This window comes from Eublepharis macularius, chromosome 2 (assembly GCF_028583425.1).
Source record: "Eublepharis macularius isolate TG4126 chromosome 2, MPM_Emac_v1.0, whole genome shotgun sequence".
In the NCBI taxonomy this organism is placed as follows: domain Eukaryota; kingdom Metazoa; phylum Chordata; class Lepidosauria; order Squamata; family Eublepharidae; genus Eublepharis; species Eublepharis macularius.
In genome coordinates, this window is record NC_072791.1 from 119,115,136 (window position 1) to 119,123,306 (window position 8,171).

Consider the following 8,171-nt stretch of genomic DNA (forward strand, 5'->3'; position numbering starts at 1 on the left):
CAACTGATTAACAGATATTAGTGTTCCTTCTAGTTAGACTGGAGACTTTTTGTGTTTTTGTAATATTTATTTTATTTACAAATATACAAGTAGTACTCAGATACACACAAAGAGACATTTCTGTAGGGCAGAAGATCCATTATCCGACATTAGATCCACAGAGTATGACAGATCCATCAGTATACAATTTTAGTGCTTAGGGAGATTACCATTTAGGGGGTCATAAGCATCAGTTCTAATTCACTTAGGCTAAACTCATTCATACTGATCAGCAGGACTCATTTCGAGGGGGAACACACAGGAACACAGTTCCGGTAGTTCCCCAAAGAGGTCACATGTCAGGTAGCCCCGCCCACTGGACTCTCGGCCATTTTGTGTCCGTTTCAGCCTGGATTGGGGCCAAAACGGCCTGGATCGAGCCTCTGACGGGTGGTGCATCACTCTCCCACTCAGCAGTGGCCCAGTCCTGACCATTTTGGGCCCCCTTTCAGCCATTTTCACCCCCTTTTTGCCATTTTGGGCCCAATTTCGGCCCTGAATGGCCAGGATTGGGTCCAAAACAGCCAGGATAGGTGATGTCAGGGGGTGTGGCATATGCAAATCAGTTATGCTAATGACACACTTCTGGTGATGTCAAGGGACGTGGCATATGCAAATCAGTTATGCTAATGAGTTATGCTAATGAGTTCCTCCAGCTCTTTTTCTGCGAAATGACCCCTGCTGATCAGACAGCAACTACATCATCTACATGGCACCCATTTTACTTACATATTAATACACAGAGGTGTGGCTCCTACCATTCAACTGAGCAAAGTTTGAACCTTCCTCCAACCTAAGCACCCTTCCTCCAACAGAAGTGCCACTAAATTGGAGGAAGGCTCCTTAGGTTGGAGGAACTTCCTCTACCCTAAGACTGGATCCATTAGTCTACATTGAATGGTAGACTAATGCTCTTATTTTCCAGGCATGCTCTTATTTTCCAGGCATGCATGGATAGGGTTGTTGGATCAAGTGTGTGTTAAGAGATGGTGGCGTGTGCACATGCACACACACACACAGAGATTGTGGACACTAATCCAATCTGGAGATTCCATCCCCCACCCTTTGCAACTCTTATTGTATGAGTCTTATGAGAAAGATAAAACGTTTCAACAACACTACAGCTTCATTATGTGAATGATACTGGAAAAATAGTAACTATAGCCCAGTAGTTTAAGACATCTGTATTTATTTTATTTTTATTTAAAATATACTTTTATATTAGAATTAGAAAAGTGACTCCAGAAACAAGCAAAAGAAAGAAAGAGGACTGAAGAAGACTTAACATTTTAAAAATGTAATAAATAAACACAAGGTGGAATAATTGAAAATGCTGGACAAACCTTCACTTATTTAAACTGTGTTAGAAAATAAGTATTTGTATAGGTATGTGAGCTAATCACATGGTAATTAAACCATTCAACAATGTCCTTTTTTGTTCAGCATGCAAGCTCAAAGCCAGGGTGTAGGGCTGGGAGGGGACAGATTGCATGACAGGGGAGGGGGAACTGTGTTAAATGTAGAAGTTCAAGCACTTTTTTCAGCTTTAAGGCCCAGTTTTGTGGATTAGCACTCTAAAGCAATGTTTCCAAACCTGTGAGTCCTGAATCCAAAAGTGGGTTGAGAAGCCTGTAAAAGTGGATCCCAAGCTTTGCAATTTTATTGATTACCTGTTTTTCAAGTGGTTCTTAAGGCTGAGAACTACTGTTCTAGAAAACATAGGAACTAAAAAAAATGGGCCTATCACTGAAAATCTCAGTGCAGTTCTATTCAGAATTACACCCTTCTAAACCCACTAAAGTCAATGGGCTTAAAATGGTCTTACTCTGTTTAGGACTGCTCTTCCATTCTCTCACACTACGGCATAGGGTTACCAGCCAATAACTGACAACCAGTTGAAGGCTGGGGTGCTGTCAGTGTGCTGGTGTTATCTCACTTCCAGGGAAAATTCAGAAGAGATGTTATGCCTCTCTAGGAATTGTCAGAAGCTCGATGGTACCATAGAGTTTCTGATAATTTATAGAGATGCCAGACATCATGGTATTTGAGGTTTTCTCTGGAAATAACACAATGTCAATAGGCCAACAGTGATTTTTTTCTTCAGTTTTCTCCTCCCAGCTGACTTAGTGGTGGCTGGGTAACTGGCAGGAAGTTTCCTGTCATAGCAACCGTACTAATAGTCTCTTTACATGAGATGAACAACATGAGGATGCTCAAGTGAAGGGAGATGCAATGTTGGCTGGGAAGTCAAATTTTAAAAGACAGATCGGAAGGCTTTGTCAATTTTCCTCTCTACAGAGCTGACAAAGATAGCTGCTCAGAAGAGGAAATAAACAAACCCTCTGAGCAGCTATCTTTGCCAGCTCTGTAGAGAGGGGAAATTGACAAAGCCTTCTGATCTGTTTTTTAAAACTCAGCTTTCTGGTTAACATTGTGTTTCCCTTCACTGGAGCATCCTCTTCAATTTACCTCATGCAGAGAGACTCTTACACAGGGACGCTCAAGTGAAAGATCTTATGCTTGTTCTCCTATTGTGGATACACATGCAGTGCTAGGGAAACAGAGTACACTTGAATATGAGACCTCACAGAAAGTAAGTCACTTGAGTGTCCCCGTGTAAGATGTCTTGTGTAAAGACATGATATAATTAGGGTCCAGCAGTATGTGTCACAGGTCTTCTTTTGCAAAGAACATTGCACTACTACCATGCATGCAACCCTGTGAGAATTGTTGTCCATAGAATCATAAAGCACTCATACAAATGTGTATCGACCATTTATTTTCTTTTTAAGTGCATCTCAACCATTTCAGATTATTTGATATTATTTATCAAGATTCCATCATGGTCCAGTAGGAAATAAGCTTTCCTTTATGAATCAAAATATTGTCAGTGGCAATACTGACAATGGGTATGTAAAAAGCTCCTACCTTGTATGCACATTGCTGTATATGTAGAGCTTCTCAAGTTGGCACTACCAGACTTGACAGAAACTTGGGATCTGAGCTAGTTGAGTAAATTCCAGAAGAAGGTCCTTAAGGGGCCCATTTTGCCATTTTTCTCTCAACACTGGCATGAACACACGCCCGAACACTGAATTTGCAGGGCCATCCTAAGCAGAGTTACTTACTTCTAAGTCTAGTGACTTAATTGCACTTAGAAGAGTGTAACTGAGTTCAGGACAGCACTATTAGAGTGCTTTATTCCACATGTTATTTTGTGTATGTGAAAGGCCATTCTAGAATATAGTTGCAACATGAATACCATTTCATACAGATTTTAACATATTCACAACTTCAAAGTACTACCAAATATTTACTGCTGATATTATTTACAAACATGATTTGTAATACATTTTGTTTTGGGTAGTCATTTTGGAAGGAACTACAGTGTACCATCTTGATAAAACTGAAGGTTATGTCTAGCGTAAAAATATTTCAAAGTGGAAAATGTGAAGTCCAGAATTGTTCAACAAAAGACCAAAAAATGCTGCAATGTTTGAAATATGGCTCTCAAAAGACAGACCAAAATAATGCTCTGGTTTTGAACAAGGCAGGGCATAAGTAATTGCAGCAGTAGTCCAAATAAATGAAGAATAAAAATCAGTAAATTTAGCGTGATTATATTTAGCAGTCTTAGTGAAGCCAGTACATTCCTCTCCCATAATGAACAATAGCCAAGACTCTGCCATCTGTAGACATATACAATCAAAACAGGCTATTTGTTGCTAATAAGAAACCATCACAAAGAGATTCCCCCCATTATGTATAAAATCATTCATTATTATGAAGGTTAACAGATTATTTTCATGAGGATGTTGATAGGAAGGGATTCTAAAGTGGATTTCTCTAGATGGACGAAGTTAAGTATTGCTATTTCTGATGGTCAGCATTATGCTTACCTCATACTGTCCGCTCTAATGATACAGAAATTGATCAAGGCAAACAAAAGGGGAAATGCTACCTGTACTTTTTTTATATTTCAGATTCTAGTGGGGCTTTCTGAAGTCATCCATCATCTCATGCCCATCACACTGCTTGTTCCCAAGGACTGGTGCCTCTGTGCTGTTTTTCTGTTTCATTATATGATACTACTGCCTACTTCGGCTATTTCTTTCCCTTAAACTCTCACAATTCATTCTGGCTTAAAGTTATGCTATACCCCTGAAGTGTTAACTGTTGTTTTTTCTTCATTGCATTGGACTCTAACAGTGCTCTGCTTCTTGTGGCTGTAGGGTAGGAAAGACAGACCAGTGACTAGTATGAGTGTGCATTATACATGTCCTCCAAGGGGCAGTCTTACCTGTGGGCAACCTGGGCAATTACCTAGGGCCCATGCTGGAGGAACCCTAATGGCAGGTGAAGGTGATAGGAAAATGGTGCTGGAAAAAATTGAATAAAATCAAAATGCATACTGTTGTGCATATGGAAGGAATGTGCATTGTGGCAATTGAGTGCTTTATTCTTATTCAGAGAGGATTGGGTAGAAATAAAGAGGGTGTTAGGGGGCATTCTTGCCTCTTACCCAGGGCCCCAGAATCACTACAGCCACTCCTATGTGCATTGGGCATTTTTAAAGCACTGCTGATCAGTTGGTAGATATTAAGCACAAGTTGGAATCCCCATGAAGAATCACTGAAGAATGACATGTTGTAGTCCATTCAGTATTCCGTCTCCTCATTACTGCTTCATTCTACTGTATGTACATGTACACTACACCTAAGACTGGCAGGGCCTTTTCAGTGGTAGTGCCCTCATTATAGAACTCCCCTTTGAGAAAGGAGCAGAAATTCTGTGCTGTACTGGTTTCTGGGAGATGAACTGAAAAATATTTTAACTATTTGGTTAGAGAGCTTTAAATTGGATTATGGATTGCCAAAGATCTCCCTTATTTTCTGTGTTACTGTTTTCTTAGTTGGGGGAAGGAGCCATTTTTAGTGGTTTATTTTTAATTAATGTTTTGATATTGTTAGCTGCTCTCAGGGGTCTTTTGAGTGATACTGTTGGGGGTAAATATTTGAAAATTAAATCAAAATAAAATAAATATTATCTACCACATTCAAAAAGAAGAAATGTTTTATTTTACATTTAGGTACTTTTATTTGCATTGTGGCATTTGGAATCATTTACATAAAACCAGAGAAGATGTAGGAACAAATGATTCACATAATTGGCCTTTTGGAAGATATATAGACTCTGATAAGCAACTTCTTAATTGCTTGTATTATTCATGACAGGTAAATTAATCATAATATGTAAAGTTATTGAGTCAGTCAAATGGAGAAAACACAAAGCCTTTGAAGAATATTGGCAACTATGACTAGGTTTTACTTTGACAAAAAGATTAATTGAAACAAAGGGAAAGGGTTAGTGTAATTTTTGGTGTAAATTAGCATAGCACAACTGATTTATTATATAAATAATCATGTAATTTCACTGGTCTACCTGATGTCAATCAAATTACTCAGCCAGCTCTCATGAATATATCTTATTACTCTTTCTGCAGGCTAGAAGTTCTAGCAAGTGCTTCCACCAGAAATTTCCACCAGAAATTTGTGGTGGGACTTCTAAGAGCAATGGAGCCAAAATATATTGACCTGTTGATCTCTGACAAGCAAATAACCTTCAACCATTCACATATATTGCTAAAGATATCATACTACAAGTAACTTTGAATCAATGTAGTATAGTGGTTAAAGTGTTGGACTAGGATCTGGAAGACTCATGTTTGAATCACCACTCTCATGACCTTAGGTGACCTTTGGCCAGTCACTAGTACCTCTCAGCCTTATTCCTAAAATGAAGGAGCAGAGAATGATTTGATAAACTGCACTGGGTCCCCAGTGGGGAGAAAAATAGGATATATCTAGCTAAAAATAAAATGATTTTGCCTCTATTCCCCCATAGCTCTACAGCTGCCAACTATGAGAGGAAGGCCTGACATCTACTAACTACTTCCATATAGACCCAATTGGAATGGGTGGATTAGCAACAGGCCTGATTCAAGTGCCAGCAATGCAGCCTATGCCAGCATGAATCTTATGATGCTCCTGGATGGCCCAAGCCAGTAGAGATATTGCGGCAAGCTTAGCTTAGGGACATCTTTGCCACATGGACTGAACTTTCTGTTCCCCATCTACAGACTTCTAGATGTTAGTAGCTGTAGGTGTACAGACCTTGCCCCACCCTTCTTAATCAAGGAAAAAATTCATTTTTTTCTAAAGAAAAGAAATACCAAGAGCATGTCCAATTGTAAGGAGCAGGCCCTGTTCCACCAAATACAGAATAAAACTTTGGTTCAGGCTTCATGTCCTGTAAGAAATCTTACCAAGCCTGTTTGCTGAGACAGGCACAGCCTCTGTTGATTAATCGCACCTGGGCTACTTTCTTGCTTTGAGAGTGAGACCTTGGAGAGGCTTGGAGCCTAGCGCTGATCTCAGCCCTAGCCTATACTCCCTAAACTTTCACACTGAGGTAATGTCCAATTAAGTAATGAGCCCTGACTGGTTCCTGTCAGTGGGTTGATGCCCCCTCCACTTTGAAGAAGCCTTTCTGTTTCTAGGCAGTTTACCATTCCATTCCATCCCACCATTCTATACCATGACCTTGCTACCTTATAACCACTACCAGCTACCAGCTATGCAAGATGGGAGCTTCTAGCTCCATGCCATCTCCAGGAGTAAGCTGGCATGGATGGACTTTGGTAAGAGCAACCAGCTTTGGAACCAACTCAGAGAATGTTTAGTCAGTCAGCAAGTAGTATTTTAGCCAGTTAGGAGTCATAGATCAGCAAGATGGTATTTGTTTTTGCCTTGCCTAAATGCTTTCATGAGTGGTTTCTGCCTAGCCCACCCTTCTATGTTCTTTCTAATAAATTCCTAATACATTTTTACCGGCCTGTGTCCAGTGTTGCTTGCTAAGGAGGTACATACACTCATAAAGAATCCAGGAAGCAGGGGTGCTTGAAACAAATGACCAGAGCACTTAGAGCAGCGATGGTGAACCTATGGCATGCGTGCCACAGCTGGCATGCACAGCCCTCTCTGTGGGCACGCGAGCCAAGTCGCGATCGCTAGGTCCAGGGCTCATTTGGAGAGGGAACGCCTGGAATGGCATTCCAGTAGCTCTGAGCAGAGATCACATGGGTTTTGGCCCTGCCCACATGATTCCTTTTCCTCAAGGCTGTCTCCCTGCTGCCTGTCTCTTTAGCAGCAGGAAGCGGGGGTAGCAGCCGGGCTGCTGGGGCTGGCTTACTAAAGAAGAGTAAGCTGCTTTGATTTAACTTGCTTTACTTTCAGGCGTGGCTCTTGAGTGTGTGTGTGTGTGTGTGTGTGTGAGAGAGAGAGAGAGAGAGAGAGAGAGAGAGAGAGAGAGAGATGTTAATTAGTTCGGACAACTGTATGAGTTGTTTTTTCTTAACTAAAACCTCAGTATTCAGGTTTAATTGCAGTGTTGGCACTTTGAAATAAATAAGTTGGTTTTGTGTTGCAGTTTGGGCACTCGGGCTCAAAAAGGTTTGCCATCACTGACTTAGAGGCTCCTAGGGGTGCTGTTCAGTCAGGAGAACTGCCAGAGACGGGGGATGAGAGCCTCTGGGTTGATAAACCAATGCAAATCACATGAGGATGGGAATGGGATATGACCCAACAGTTGAAGATCAATGGCATAGAGCTCTTCATACTGAAGCTTGGATCATCTAGGGCCTTTCATATACTCAGTGAATAAATGGGAGTGAGGCCGGACAAGGACAATACTGCAGTGGCAGACCCTGCCTCTGTACATTCAGTGACCTGTGGAGACAGACTACAAGCAGCATTCAGATTGATTATGCATACACTTATCTGCCTTTTATAGGGTTCCTGTTTTCAGATACAGATCATACTGTTTGTGCAGACATAGAATCTATTTAGATAGAGCAGAGGTCTCCAACTTGGTGCCCATGGGTGCCGTGGCATCCACTGACACTTTTCCTGGTGCCCACCAAGTGTTTTCAGAAAGTGGGCAGGATCAAGCAGAGCTTTGGCCTAGTAGGGCTTCTGATTGACTGTGCAGATTTTTAAAAAGTTGCTTTGGAAGCAGCTGCCACAATAGCACAAGAATTTCTACTGCATGACTAAAGGTAAGCTGTGTTTATG

At 41.0% G+C, this 8,171-nt stretch overlaps 1 long non-coding RNA gene across 1 annotated transcript in view; it reads left to right on the plus strand.

Annotated features, from left to right (window-relative positions):
- Positions 1 to 4,099, plus strand: part of LOC129323789 (uncharacterized) — a 42,917-nt gene extending 38,818 nt beyond the window's left edge. Inside the window, exon 3 of the long non-coding RNA XR_008596486.1 lies at positions 4,023 to 4,099. This is a non-coding gene — a long non-coding RNA (uncharacterized LOC129323789). The remainder of the gene's footprint in view (positions 1 to 4,022) is intronic.
- Positions 4,100 to 8,171: the final 4,072 nt, after the last annotated feature.